Source organism: Oryctolagus cuniculus, chromosome 21 (assembly GCF_051225735.1).
Source record: "Oryctolagus cuniculus isolate XC-2025 breed Fujian yellow rabbit chromosome 21, ASM5122573v1, whole genome shotgun sequence".
NCBI classification, from domain to species: Eukaryota; Metazoa; Chordata; class Mammalia; order Lagomorpha; family Leporidae; genus Oryctolagus; species Oryctolagus cuniculus.
This window is the reverse complement of record NC_142887.1, coordinates 39,574,625-39,590,022: the sequence shown is the minus strand read 5'-3', so window position 1 is coordinate 39,590,022 and position 15,398 is coordinate 39,574,625. Positions and strand designations below refer to the sequence as shown.

Here is a 15,398-nt window from a genome sequence, read left to right as displayed (position 1 = left end):
AGTTGCTAAAAGATGAATACTGATGTGTGGGAATAAAAGCTAAACCTTACCTTGCAATATTGCAGCCTAGTCTACATGAAAGATGTCTTCCTAAAACCATTCCCTGGGCCCACTCTGTGGCATAGTAGATTAAGCATCCACCTGCAGCACCAGCATCCCACATGGGCACCAGTTTGAGTCCCTGCTCCTGCACTTCCAATCCAGCTCTTTACTAATGGCCTAGGAAAGCAGTGCAATATGCCCTGAGTTCTTGGGCCCCTGCACCCATGTGAGAGACCTGGAGGAAGCTGCTGACTCCTGGCTTCTGGCACCTGGCTTCAGATCGGCCCAGCTCCAGCCATTCTGGCCATTTAGGGGTGAACCAGTCGATAGAAGACCTCTCTTTCTCTTCCTCTCTATATCTGTAACTCTGCCTCACAATAAAGAAATACATTTTTTAAAAACCTTTCACATGTTAAATTTCTTAATTGTTTTAAAGATTTATTTATTTATGTACAAGTCGAGTTACAGACAGAGAGGAGAGACAGAGAGAAAGAGAGAGGTCTTCCATCTGGTGTTCACTCCCTAATTGATTGCAACTTCCAGAGCTGTGCTGATCTGAAGCCAGGAGCCAGGAGCTAGTTCCCGGTCTCCCAGATGGGTACAGGGGCCCAAAGACTTGGGCCATCTTCTACTACTTTGCCAGGCCATAGCAGAGAGCAGGATCAGAAGTGGAGCAGCTGAGTATTGAACCGGCCCCCATATGGGATGCTGGCGCTTCAGACCAGGGTGTTAACCTGCTCCACCACAGCACCGGTCCAACATTTTAAATTTCTGATACTCTAAAGTAGTACAGGACTGCATTACATCTAGGAAAGATGCATTTAAAATTATAAATCTAGTGCATTTTAGCAGAAGTTTTAACAAATACTTCTGATTTTCTCAGCATTATATATAAATAAATGACATAATGAGTCATTGTCAGATTTTTAGCTTTTGACAGCCACTTATAATATTTCACAGCTTTTTGAAATGTATTGCTAGTGTGTTTTTCTCAACACATGCACTGGATTTTACCAGTTTAGTGCACATGGAGTTGCCTCTTATAGGATTTGCATTTTAATGGGTTTTCATGGCACATGTAATCAACATCTGCAAAGCCTCTAAAACACATAAATAATAACATGAATCAGGCTTTTTTCTTAAATATTAATTTATTTATTTGAAAGAGTTGCACAAATAGAGAAGAGGTAGAGAGAGAGAGACAGACAGACAGAGACAGAGAGGTCTTCCATCGGCTGGTTTACTCCCAGTTGGCTGCAATGACTGGTCTGTGTCAATCTGAAGCCAGGAGCTTCTTCAGGGTCTTTCACATGTGTGCAAGGCCCCAAGGACTTGGGCCACCTTCTAATGCTTTCCCAGGACATAGCAGAGAGCTGGTTCAGAAGTGGAGCAGCCGCGACTTGAACTGGCACCCATATGGCTTGCCAACACTGCAGGCAACAACTTTATCTGCTATGCCACAGCGCCAGCCCCACATTGCATCTTTTTAAGATGATATGGATTTAAGTTCATGAGAAATTATTAGCATAGTGGGAACTGATAGATATGCATGAAGCAGGATGGACTTGTTAGGAATGGTGATGTTAATTTTCTTATAAAATAAATAAATAAGAAATTAAATATGGTCAGACATAAATGAAGACTAAATTTTATTAGTGGTAATCCAGAAAACACTGATCTCAGGTCTTTTTCTTCCAGTGTTAAGTTTATATTTTTAAATGCATATTAAGTGAACAAATTTCATGTAATTTATATATACAGATTGAAGAGCAAACTGATAACATCCTATCCTATCTTCCCTTGTTCTCATATTTCCAACTCCCTCCTTCTTGTTTTATTTTCTTTTAATTTTGACAGCTGCATGCTTTGATTTTATTTTAGAATCACAAGCTTTAACCCTCTACAAAATAAAGAATTCAGCAAGTAGTAGCAGAAATATCAATGAGTATATGTTGTGTACTCTATCAAAGAGTACAGAAAAGTGCTATGAACAATACTCAAATCTCAAAATGTCAATTTAACTCATATGCTGCTTTTTGTTGTCTATATATTAATTACCACCAGTCAGAGAAAACATATGGTATTTGTCTTTTGGGGACTGGCTTCTTTCATGAAGCATACTTGTTTCCAGTTCATCCATTTAGTTACAGAAGATGGGATTTCATTCTCAATTATGGTTGAATAGTATTTTACACTGTATATATAGCTCATATTTTTGTTCCAGTCACCAGTTGATGGACATCTGGGTTGATTCCATGTTAGCTATTGTGAATTGAGCTGTAATAAACATGAGGGTACAGATAACTCATGCCTGTGCATATTCTATTTCATTTCATGCGGATAAATTCCCAGTAGTCAGATGGCAGGATCACATGGTATGTTTGTTTTCAGATTTCTGAGGAACTTTGATACTGCCTTCCATAATGGTTGCACTAGCTTCATTCCCACCAACAGTGGATTAGGGTACCTTTTTCTCTCCCTCTCCACCAGCCTTTATTGTTTGTTGACCTTTTCAAAAGAATTATTTATTTGAAAGATTGAGTTACAGAGATGGAGAGGCAGAGGCAGAGAGACAGAAGTATTTTATCTGCTTGTTTATGCTCCATATGGCCCAACAGGTAGTGCTGGTCCAATCGGAAGCCAGAGTCAGGAGCATCTCCCTGGTCACCCATGCGGGTGCAGGGACCCAGGCACTTGGGCCATCCTCCACTGCCCTCCCAGTCCAGTGCAGAAAGCTGGACTGGAATAGCAGCAACCGGGACCAGAACTGGCACCCATATGGGATGCCGTCTCCACGGGTGGAGGATCAACCCAGTGTGCTATGGCACTGGCCCCCATCAGGGATATTTTTCTATAGTACTCTCTCTCCACTGTATCTTTTTCTAGTTGAAGAATTAAGGTGATGCAGGATTAATAGAAGGAGTTTGAGAGGATTGTGTCTCTTTCAATTGTGTTGAATAGTTTGAGAAGCATTAGTTCTTTAAAAGTCCTGTAGAATTCAATAGTGAGGCTGTCTGATCCTGGACTTTTGCTTGTTGGGAGGGTCTTTATTACTCATCCAATCTCTGTCTTGGTTTTTGATTTGTTTAGCTTTTCTATGTGTCTTCATGACTCAATTTTGGTATATTGTGTATGTCCAGGAATATGTTGATTTTTACTCTAGGATTTCCAATTTGTTAGCAGTCACAACAGATGCCCACATCCTATATTGCAGTGCTAATCTGAGTTTTGGGTACTACACTTCCAAATCAGCTTCATGTTAATATCCCTGGGAAGCAATGTATAATAGCTCAAATTCTTTCATTCCTGTCGTCAAATTGGAGAACTGTAACCTCAATGGGGACTTGAGAACCTGGTCTTGCACAGTGGTAGCCATATAGAAAGTGAACCAGCAGATGGGAGATCTCTCTGCTTCTCTTTCCTTCTCTCTTTGTCTCTGTGTGTCTCTGCCTTTTTTATCATATTAAAATATTTAATTACTTACTTGAAAGAGTTACAGAGAGAGGGAGAGACAGAAATCTTCCACCACCTAATTCATTTTTGAGATGACTTTAATAGCCAGAGTGTGGCCAGGTTGAAGCCAGGAGCTTTCCCTCCGATGTGCATGGCAGCAAGGAGCTTTTCCTGCAATGTGCGTGGCAGCATCCCAGGCACTTGGGCCATCTTTCCCTGCTTTTTCAGTCCATTGGTAAGGAGCTGGATCAGAAATGGAATAGCTGGTACTTAAACTGGTGCACATACAGGATGCCAATGTAACAGATAGCAGCTTTGTCCACTGCACCACAACCACCAGCTCCTCTATCTGCCTTTCCAATAAATAAATCTTTTGAAAAAGAACTGAAGGTAGTAAAAGTCATCATGACTGAGCAATGGCAAATTTATTGAAGTGATCTATTTTCTTAAAGATCCTTTTATGAATTTGAAAGGCAGCACTAGATGGAGAGAATGGGAGAGATTGATCTTCCTCCTGGTTTGTTCACTCCTCAAATGGCTGCAATGACTGCGGCTAGGCCAGACTGATATCAGGAGCCAGGGGCTTCTTCCAGGTCTCTCACAAGGGTGCAGGAGCCCCAATATTTGAGTCACCCTGTGCTGCTTTTCCAGACACATTAGCAGAGAACTGGATCCGTTTGGAGCATTAATGTCTATGATACTCTCCTTGCAGTTGAAGGATTTAGAATCCATTTTGATTATGGGTGGGCCAAGTACAATGTCTTCCAATTGTCCAAGGTTTGGATTAGATGGGTTCTGAGAAATTTTGTTAAAATAGTTATTAATCTTGTTTAGACAAGGTCATAGTCAAAGTGGAGGTTCTCTCCTCCCTTCAGAGAAAGGTACCTCCTTCTTTGATGACCTGTTCTGTCCACTGGGATCTCACTCGCAGAGATCTTTTGCCAGAGTGTCTTGGCTTTCCATGCCTGAAATACTCTCATGAGCTTTTCAGCCAGCTCCGAATGCCTTTAGGGCTGATTCTGAGGCCAGAGTGCTATTTAGGACATCTGCCATTCTATGAGTCTGCTGAGTATCTCACTTCCCATGTTGGATCACTCTCCCCTTTATTTACTCCATCGGTTAGCGTTAGCAGGTACTAGACTTGTCTATGTGCTCCCTTTGACTCCCAGGCCCTCCACCATGACCAACTGTGAACTGAAACTGATCACCTGGAACAGTGAGATGGCATTGGTACATGCCACCTCAATGGGATTGAATTGGAATCCCCTGGTATGCTTCCAACTCCACCACTTGGGGCAAGTCAGCCTGAGCATGTCCCAAATTATACATCTCTTCCCTCTCCCATTCCCACCACCATGTTCAACAGGGATCACATTTCAGTTAATTTTCAACACTTAAGAATAACTGTGCATCAATTACAGATCTAAACCAGTCATATTAAGTAGAACAGATAAAAAAACTACTAAGAGGGATAATGTATTAAGTTGTTCATTAACAGTCAGGGCTATGCTGATCAAGCCACCATTTCCCATAGTGTCCACCTCACTCCAACAGGTTTCCCTCTTGGTGTTCAGTCAGTCGTCACTGATCAGGGAGAACATATGGTATTTGTCCCTTTGGGACTGGCTTATTTCACTCAGCATGATGTGTTCCAGATTCCTCCATTTTGTTGCAAATGACTGGATTTCGTTGTTTCTTACTGCGGTATAGTATTCTAAAGAGTACATATCCCATAATTTCTTTATCCAGTCTATCGTTGATGGGCATTTAGGTTGGTTCCAGGTCTTAGCTATTGTGAATTGTGCTGCAATAAACATTAGGGTGCAGACCTCTTTTTTGTTTGCCAATTTAAATTCCTTTGGGTAAATTCCAAGGAGTGGGATGGCTGGGTCGAACCGTAGGTTATCTACGACCTTGTCTAAACAAGATAAGAGTCGGAGAACTCAGAGGGCTTCCATAGCCTTGGAAACTCATGACTGGAGCATAGGGAGATTACTGATGCCATAGACAGGAGTGTCAATTGGTAAAGTCAACAACAGGAGTCACTGTGCACTTACTCCTCATGTAGGATCTCTATCCTTAATGTGCTGTACATTGAGATTTAATGCTATAACGAGTACTCAAACAATATATTTCACTTTGTGTTTCTATGGGGGTGCAAACTGTTGAAATCCTTACTTAATGCATACTAAACTGATCCTCTGTTAAAAAAAAAAAAAGAAATTATCAATTCCCAACTTGACTCTCACTGGGATTAAACATGACAATAGGTCTGCTCTGATTTCATCATCATTTAAAAAAAAATCATCTATTATTTTTCACTTTATGTTTCTGTGTGGGAGCAAACTGTTGAAATCCATACTTGATGTATACTAAGCTGATCTTCTGTATATTAAGATAATCAAAAATGAATCTTGATGTGAATGGAAGGGGAGAGGGAGTGGGAAAGGGGAGGGTTGTGGGTGGGAGGGACGGTATGGGGGGGAAGCCATTGTAATCCATAAGTCGTACTTTGTAAATTTATATGCATTAAATAAAAATTAAAAAAAATAGTTATTAATCATAACTCTCAGTTTAAGCTTTTCTTACCAAATTTTCATGTTTGCTGATGTTTATATCTATGGGAAAATTGGGTCTCTGGATTGCAACCAATGAAAGCATCCAGACTAACAGTAATAAGGTCAACAGTCAGCAGAATGATGTCCAGCTGAACTGAAATAGCTTTTCTTATTTGGTAGAGGGGTTACCTCCTACATTATGCTGACATACTGACATAGACAGTAGATATTGGAGCCTGTCCCTTCTGCCAAATGGAGAATACCATATTTTGGTCCATCATATATATATTTATATATTATAATATATATTATATATTATACTATATATTTCTATACATAATATAGAATTGCATATAATTATTATAAATATATAATTGTATATAATTATTATATATGAATTTGTTATTTATATATAAATAATTATTTCTGATCCAGCTCCTTACCAATGGATTGAAAAAGCAGTGAAAGATGCTCCAAGTACCTGGGTTCCTGGGACACACATCAGAGGAAAAGCTCCTGGTTTCAACCTGGCCACACTCTGGCTATTGAAGTCATCTCAATAATATATATATATATATATAAAATACATATAATAAATTATATAATATTATCTGTTTATAATTATATATTATATAATATATTGTATGATAAATTATAATATATTTTATATATGAATATATTTATATACATAAATATATAAATAAATGTAAATATATATATAAGGAATTTATTTATGTAGTTGACAGGTTTACTTACAGAGAGTGAGAAGAAGAGACACAGAAAGGTCTTCCATATGCTCATTTACTCCCCTAATGACTGCAATGTCTGCAGCTGGGCCAATCTGAGCTAGGAGCTTCCAGGTCTCCCATATTTTGGCAGGGACCAAAGCACTTGGAACAGCTTCTACTGCTTTCCCAGGCTATTGCAGAGAGCTGGCTGGGAAAAGGAGAAATGGGGACTAGAACTGGTGCTCATATGGGGTGCCAGCATTGCAGGTAAAGGATTACACCACTGCACCACAGTGCTGGCCCCAGTCTATCCTTTATTAAGGAGATCTCAGTAATCATGTTCAGGTATTGCTGTCCTATATTCATGGCCAAAGTCCTAGCAGGCAACATGGTTTGGAGAATCATAAGCACAAGGTGTGTAGGAGACTTCATTTCTCATACAGCACAGTTAATAACAAGGTTCCAAGAGGGGAAATTACTTGCATCATAGTCTTTGAGAACTAATGGACATCACAGGTGATCTAAAGAATTTAGAAGGTTTGTGAGCCCCTAGAGTGAAAAAGTCACTGGGAGCACAAGGACAGTGCCTAGAGTTTATTTTGATGGATTTTAGCCCCTTTCATTGGAGGGAGGCCCGAAGAAGCTGGACTGATTAGTAAACCTCAGAAGTGTCTTTTCAAGGTGAAGGCAAACTGAGACTGAGGGGTTTTTGGAAAAACGTTGAACAAAAGACATTTCCCACACGTGGTTAAGACACATCATTTATCTACTGATTTTCATCAGATCTGTTAACATTAGGTATAAGGTACAGTGGACATGGTGGATGGCATATAGCAATATGATTTTAGTAATATATCATGAGGTGCTTTTTTTAAATGGATTTAGCAGGTAAAATTGGGCTACCTAATGGGATGTAGCTGGAATAATCACCTTTTTGTTAAATAAATCTGAGGTAATAAATGTTAGTGTATGAAGACATTGAGTTTTCTTTTATTGGGCCTTCTTGGTTATTTTAATCTGGGATCTGCGAATTCTCATTTTCTTTATTTTATTCCTCATCATGTCGGACCAACTCTGCTGCTTTGGGGATTTTTTTAGTACATCTGACATTTGGAAATTTAGACAATAGTATAGTTAAAATGAGATGTACCAAGTAAAGTATTTATTTTTATTCTGATACATATTTTGGAATTCTTCTAAAATTCCTATTGAGTATCCTTGTTAAATTTAGTTGCATCCCAGGTTAAGACTTATTGGAGGCAGGCTCCATGGCTCAATAAGCTAATCCTCCACCTGCGGTGCAGGCACACCAAGTTCTAGTCCTGCTGGGAGAGCCAGATTCTGTCCCAGTTGCTCCACTTCCAGTCCAGCTCTCTGCTATGGCCCAGGAGTGCAATGGAGGATGGCCAAAGTGCTTGGGCCCCGTACCTGCATGGGAGACCAGCAGGAAGCACTTGGCTCCTGGCTTTGGATCAGCGCCATGTGCCAGCCGCAGCACACTGGTGGCAGCGGTCACTAGGGGGTAAACCAACAGAAAAAGGAAGACCTTTCTCTCTGTCTCTCTCACTGTCCACTCTGCCTGTCAAAATAAAAAATAATTTTTATAAAAAGACTTATTGGAGCCACTTTAGTGATTATACCCATGAAACTTTGTTAATAAATGCAAATAGAACCTGGGAAAATTGATGTATATCTTATGCTGTAGAGACTTAAGATTGAACATCTTTTTTTAATCTTTTTTAATTATATAATTTAAAAACAAATTTTAGATTTTTTTTTTTACTTTACTAAGTCACAGCTCTGGCCCCATTAATATGACTTAACAATGTTTTTTCCTCTCAGAATTATCTCTATTGTTTCAGTTAACTGCATGCCTTTTCTTTACATTCAGATTCCCTCAGCTGTCAAAGCTTATTCATCTTAATTCTGTTGTTCCTATTTCCCTCCCTTTTATTCTGTCCCTAGGCTAATTGAGATCATGATTCTCCATTCCTTCTGTGTGGTGTCACAGTAGGCTTGAAGTGTTCTTTTTCTCTTCTGATTTCTAAAGAAAGAAATTATGTATTCCCCCAGTTTAGATATTTTAATAATGCACTCTAAAACAAAGGTTAAATGTTCTTAATTTGACAAGAATTTTCGGGGCCAGTGGTGTGGCATAGTGGGTAGAGCCACCACTTGCAGTGCTGGCAGCTCATATGGATCCAGATCTCTGCTATAGCCTGGGAAAGCAGTAGAAGATGGCCCAAGTCCTGGGCCCCTGCACCCATGTGGGAGACCTGGAAGAAGCTCCTTGCTCCTGGCTTTGGATTGGCACAACTCTGGCCATTGCAGCCAACTGGGGAGAGAACCAGTGGATGGAAGACCCCTCTCTCTTCTCTGCCTCTCTCTGTGCAACTCTGACTTTAAAATAAATAAATAAATCTTTAAAAAAAGATTTTTTTCTAATTTTAGATTTGTTCTACTTCATTGCCACTTCAGGGTGTGTGTAAGGAGTGCATATCCAGTTTTTCTATTTTGGAATTTTGGGATTTTGTATTAGCTCTGCTGTGTATTCATTTTTCTTGAGCATTGGTGATATCTTCTCCTTAGTTGTATTAAGAGAGAGAGAGCAATAGCCCTCATGTCTTTTTAGGTAAGTAAGACATATTAAAAACAGAGCATTCAGTATACATTCATAGTATTTTGACTTGTTCAATTGATTTTCCTGACCTCCCTTGGATATTCTTGGTCTTTGCTGTACAACTTTCTATACTCATTAATTCTTTGATATTCCCAAATCCAGAAAATGAATGACTCAACAGCTGTGTTCCTGTATTTGCTGGGACTCAGGGTAAGAAGCAAAGTGGAGGTGTTCAGGAATCTAAAGGTACATGCTACATAGCAAAGCACATCATTTCCTATACAAAGTGACTGGGAAATCCAGAATCTTTTGCACACATATTGGATCCTGAACTATTACTGGACTATTCAGTAAGATTTTAATGTATTTATTTTCTGTGTGTGTGTTTGTATTTCTAAATAAACTCTGCTGGGCTACTTAACATTAACATGTATTGCAGAATTCTTTCATCAGTTTTTACTTTTAAAAAGTTTCTCTTTCAGTTTTATGGGAGAGGGTAGAAGTTTCCTGCTATGTAACTGAAAGTTCATTCATTCATTAAAGTTAAAAATATTTGTTGCAAATTGGTAGAATACTATTAATTCTCATGTGATTTACATGAAACTAAATACATTCTCTATTTTGTTTTGCTTAAAATTTCTGCATGTGTGGACTTCTTTTTTCCTTCTTGCCCCAAATCCCTTTGTGTATTGGGATGGCAAATGGGTTTTACACTGGAGAAAACATGTTATTTTGGCAAAGAAGTACTTAGCCTTCCTGCTTCAAGTATTCAAATATTGCATTGGAAATCAGTATATTTGTTTACTGTACAAATGTCCTTCATACAATTTTGTAATCTTCTGGGATGGGAGAGGAAGCAGGAAATAGGAGGATTATGGGTGGGAGGGATGTTTTGGGGGAGGGGAAGCCACTGTAATCCAAAAGCTGTACTTTGGAAATTTATATTTATTAAAAAAATTAAACAATTTTGTAATCTTCATCTTCCTTTTTATTTCATCCTTTTTAAAAAAAGATTCATTTATTTTACTTGAAAATCAGAGTTACACAGAGAAGGAGAGAGAGAGAGAGAGAGCAGTCTTCCAACCGCTGGTTCACTCCCCATTTGGCCACAATGGCTGGAGCTCTGCCAATCCAAAGCCAGGAGCCAGCAGCTTCTTTTGGGTCTCCTATGCAGGTGCAGGAGCCCAAGGGCCTGGGCCATCCTCTACTGCTGGATAGTAAGTCTTACTTGCCTAAAAAGATGGATAGTAATTTGAGTAGCCAGGACTTGAACTGGCACCCAATTGGAATGTCAGCACTGCAAGCCACAGCTCTACTTGCTACTCCACAGCATCGGCCCCCTAAATTCTTATGAGTATTGCTACACGATTGGAATTTATAATTGATAATGCTGAACAATTGAAACTGTCTTATTTACAATTGTAGGACTGGATATGGCAGTTCTACTTGAAGTAAAGTATGTAGCCTGCTTATTGTATGATTTTCGGAAAAGCATGTATTTATATATAACAGCAGATCTGTTAATCATTTAAAAGTGAATTGTCATGATTACCCAGATGTAAAGAATGCAATATGTGCTAATGAGTTAGCAGTCACAGACATTTAGAATTAGAGGGATTTTAGAACTTTTTCAATACTGCAGTTTTTATGAAAAACTAATAATTTTTTTTATTTGACAGGTAGAGTTATATACAGTGAGAAATCAGAAAGGTCTTCCTTCCATTGGTTCAGTCCCCAGATGGCTGCCACAGTTGGAGCTGTGCCCATCCAAAGCCAGGAGTCAGGTGCTTTCTCCTGGTCTCCCATCCGGGTGCAGGGCCCAAGCACTTGGGCCATCCTCTACTGCCTTCCCGGGCCATAGCAGAAAGCTGGACTGAAAGAGGAGCAACCAGGACTAGAACACTTTGCCCATAAGGGATACCAGCACCACAGGTGGAGAATTAACCAAGTGAGCCACGGCGCTGGCCCCCGATAAATTTACTCTTAACAAAATATCAAAATATCTTATTTAGTATAAAGTTAGTAGTGAAAAGAGACTACCTTGTTGAACACAGAAATTTGAGATTATATTTCTTGGTATTAATTTGCATCTTAAGGCTTATTGCCTAGTTTATTTCAATATTTCAATCTAATATTCCTAATAATATCTTGTACTTAGTGGTTCACTGTGTGCCAGACAATATTCTTTTGATTTTTAAAAAGATTTATTTATTTATTTATTTGGAAGTCAGAGTTACACAGATAGTGAACAAGAGGAAGAGAGAGAGAGAGAGAGGTCCTCCATCTGCTGGTTCACTCCCCAGATGGCCTAAAAGGTCAGAGATATGCCAATCTGAAACCAGGAGCCAGGACCTCTTCAGGGTCTCCCATGCAGATTCAGGGGCCCAAGGACTTGGGCCAACTTCCTACTGCTCTCCCAGGCTATAACAGACAGCTGAATGGAAAGTGGAGCAGCCTGGACTTGAACCAGCCTCCATATGGGATGCCCCCACTGCATGCAGTGGCTTTACTAGCTACACCACAGCACTGGCCTCAAGACAATGCTCTAAAATGATGCATTAATTATTCCCAAATATTGAAAAGTGGCATGGTACACATTTGAATGTGTTGTTTTGTACTAGTTGTAGAAACAGTTTAAAATATATTTATATTTAAAAATGTAAGCTTTGATCTAAAGGTTTACTTTCCCTTAAGGTGCCTGTTTGGAAACTGAGAGATCATTGAAGTCTCAAGATAGAGTACAACTGATCTTATCCAAGCCTCCTTTATCACATGAGGATGCTAAATGCCAAGCCCAGAGAAGTAAAGTGAATTGTTCAAGGTCACATAGGTAAGTTGTGGCAGGGATAATTCTGTATTAGCATTAGGTATCCTGATACATAGGCCACTGTTCTGTCAATTTTGTACTCCTTCTGGAGTTAAAGATTCTAAGTTGTGGAAAATTGAATTTGGAAATTTAGTGGTTGCTATGTTGTTATGGTGAGAAATTTCTGTGTATAGCTATGAGTTGCTTAAATTTTATTCAATATATTTTTCTAGTATGTTTGCTATTTATTTGAAATGTATAACAAGTAGCTTCATCTATTTGCCAAAAGAATTTTTAAAGATTTATTTATATTATTTGAAAGTCAGAATTACACAGAGAGAGAAGGACAGGCAGAGAGAGTGGTCTTCCATTCACTGGTTCACTCCACAGTTGGCCTCCATGGCTGGAGCTGTGCTGACTGGAAGGCAGGAGCCAGGAGCCTCTTCCTGGTCTCCTATGCAGGTGCAGGGGCCCAAGGACTTGCACCATTTTATAGTGTTTCCCAGGCCATAGCAGAGAGCTGGATAGGAAGTGGAGCAGCCAGGTCTTGAACTGATGCCCCTATGGAATACCAGCACTGCAGGTGGCAGCCTCACCCACTATGCCACAGTGCCAGCCCTTGCCAAAAGAATTTATAGAAGCTATTCCATATATACACTTAACAATTATTTAGTTACTTGACATGAACTATCCCTGCATATTTGAAAATTTTGAATGGTATCACTTGGGTTTTAAGAATGTTATATTTTAGGTCTCTTAATATTTTTAGTGATGATGTTTTAAAGGCCCTTTCTGTTTTATGAAAAATGATAAGGATTTTGTTTTACAATGGCCATAGTATTACTACTTAAAGCAATAGATTAAATAAAACTTTTAAACAAAGTCATTTAATACTGAATTCTAACACACTGGTATATTTTAAAGTGAGAAGCCGGATTTCTTTCAGATATTCTAAAGAAGAATGATAATCAAAATTGAAGACATCTACAGTTTTTAATCACTTGTTTTAAATATTGGTCATAATGGTCCAATTTTGAGTTTAATTTTAATTAGCTTTTAAATGATTCAATATGTTTTATAGAAAAAATTCGGAGAACATAATTATATACTCAACCTCCCTCCCTTCTTTTTCCTTCTTTGTCATTTTTTTTAGCTTATGAAATGACATTTTCAGTTTACATTACATTAAAAAGGGTTCTTGAATCAAGGGACAAGTTTAACAGGCAAAAAGCAAAAAGATCGTAATTTAGAGGGAATATAGACAATGGCTCTAAACAATATTTGAATATCACATCTAAACAATATTTGAATAAATTGATAAATATTTTAATTTCTCCTACTAAAATGCTCAAAGTCTTTAATTATTTATCAAATATTAGTGCAAAATTATGGATTTAAATGATCCCAAAAAGTGATGAATTTTTGTGTAATAAAGTCCAATTTTTGTCAAGGCTTTTTGACAGTCTCACAGAAAACTTATGTTTGTGAATGGGAAGAATAATACCAAAATATCCATACTACCAAAAGCAATTTGCAAATTCAATGTAATCCCAATCAACATACCAACGATGTTCTCAGAGCTAGAAAAAATGATGCTAAAATTCACATAGAAACATGAGAGATGCTTAACATCTAAAGCAATATTATAAAGCAAAAAAAAGCTGGAGACATCACACCATATTTTAAGACATATTACAGGGGTCAGCACTATGACAAAGCAGGTAAAGTCACCGTCTGCAGTGCCGGCATCTCATATGGGTGCCAGTATGTTTCCCAGCTGCTCCACTTCTTATACCCCTCTCTGGTATAGCCTGAGAAAAAAGTAGAAAATGGCCAAAGTCTTTGGGCCCCTGCACCTGCATAGAGACCTGGAAGAAGCTCCTGACACTTGGATTCAGATCAACAGAGCTCCGGCCATTGTGACCATTTGGGGAGTAAACCAGTGGATGGAAGACCTCTCTCTCTCTCTGCCTCTACCTCTCTGTAACTCTGCCTTTCAAATAAATATACTGCAAAAAAAAAGAAGAAGTGTTAGCACTGATATAATAACAGACACATAGTTCAATGGAAAAGACTTGGTAGCATAGAAATAAACCCAAATTTCTACCAGCAACTCATATTTAACAAAGGAACTAAAATGAACTGGAGAAAGAAGAATCTCTTTCACAAGTGGTGCAGAGGAACTTGATTATCCATATGTAGAAGCCTGAAAAGAGACTCCAACATCTCTTACACTATGTGAAAGTGAACTCACAGTGAATTAAAATGTAATCATAAGACCCAAACCCAAGTACACATAGGGAAACTCTAAATATTGTCAACACACAATAGCTTTTGGGTAAGATTCCAATAGCAATAGTCACAAAAATAAAAACAGAGACATTTGAGTATATCCAACTAAGATACTTCTTCACAACAAAGTAAACATCAGAGTGTAGATACAATGAACAGATGGCAGGAAAAATTAAAACTCTGAATGTTTACAGATTTCCAGAACATTTACATGAATTGGAAAAACTCCAAAAAATACAGTGAAGAAACAGGCAAGGATCTGAATAGACATTTCTCAGAAGAAATGTACATGGTCAAAACATGTGAATATGCCCGATGTCACTAGCCATTATGTAAATATAAATCAGAACACCATATCAGTCTCCAACACCTGTGGGAGAATACAACACTCAGGTGTTTGTGTGTGCAGCAAGTGGGTTTAGAGGACCCTGTTCACCTCTGGAGAGCAGAGCCTACAGGGAGGTAAAGAAACCTTACTGCGCAGGGGCATGCTAATCTTCTCTGTATCATTCCAATTTTAGTATATGTGCTGCCGAAGCGAGCACATGTGCTGCCGAAGCGAGAAAGAGATGAAAAGAATTTATCTCAGCTAGCCACTAATATTCAAGAAACAAGGTCTTCAGGAAAGCCAACTCAACTGACATTTTCATGTCATTGTTAAATAAAGGAAAAATTATCTAGGTTCAGCAATACGTAGTTTATAAGAGAAAGACTACAGAGTAATTTCCTTGGCATAGAAATAACTTTTTTTTTTTTTTTTTTTTTTATCCATGAGGGCTTGCTATCACCACCACACACCCACATCCCATATACAAATGCCTGGCTTGAGTGGTAGCTTCTCTGCTTTGAGGCAAGTTTCTGCTAGTGTGCACCCTGGGAGGAGACGGAGGATGGCAGAA

The 15,398-nt window shown here is 38.7% G+C and overlaps 1 pseudogene; it reads right to left on the bottom strand.

Annotated features, from left to right (window-relative positions):
- Positions 1-14,976: 14,976 nt before the first annotated feature.
- Positions 14,977-15,044, bottom strand: LOC149119947 (U6 spliceosomal RNA; annotated as a pseudogene).
- Between the last annotated feature and the right edge of the window lie 354 nt (positions 15,045-15,398).